The sequence below is a fragment of the Mus caroli genome, chromosome 7 (genome assembly GCF_900094665.2).
Source record: "Mus caroli chromosome 7, CAROLI_EIJ_v1.1, whole genome shotgun sequence".
In the NCBI taxonomy this organism is placed as follows: domain Eukaryota; kingdom Metazoa; phylum Chordata; class Mammalia; order Rodentia; family Muridae; genus Mus; species Mus caroli.
The window spans coordinates 110,265,486-110,265,994 of NC_034576.1; positions in this window are offsets into that span (position 1 = coordinate 110,265,486).

The following is a 509-nucleotide window of genomic DNA, read 5'->3' on the forward strand; positions in this document are numbered from 1 at the left end:
TTGCAATCATGAGTAACCAAGTTTAAATATGTAACATTTACATAAAATACTAGATAAGGCTCTATATACCTGTAATCCCAGCATTTGGAGTGTGGAGACAGACAGATTCTGAGATCTTGCTTGCCAGTTGGAATATTAAAATATTAAACTTTTAGTTCAATGAAAGATCCTGTATCAAAAAAATCAATTTGACAACTGGTAGAGAAAGATATCCTATATCATGTTCAGTTCTTCACATGTATGCACAGGGATCTATGCATGTGTACAGTCATAGGAGCGCAACACATGCCCATGCACATACACATGACACTCAACTAAAAAACTCCATACTGCTTCATCCATGAATCTTGTCAGATCTTTGAAAAGATACTGACACCAGTGCTCCTCAAACTTTCTAAAAATATTCTGACAAATTGATTTTGAGAAGGCAGAGTTATATTTGGTTTTTTTCTCCCTTTTCTTTTCTTTTTCTTTTTTCAAGACAGGGTTTCTCTGTCTAGCCCTGGCTG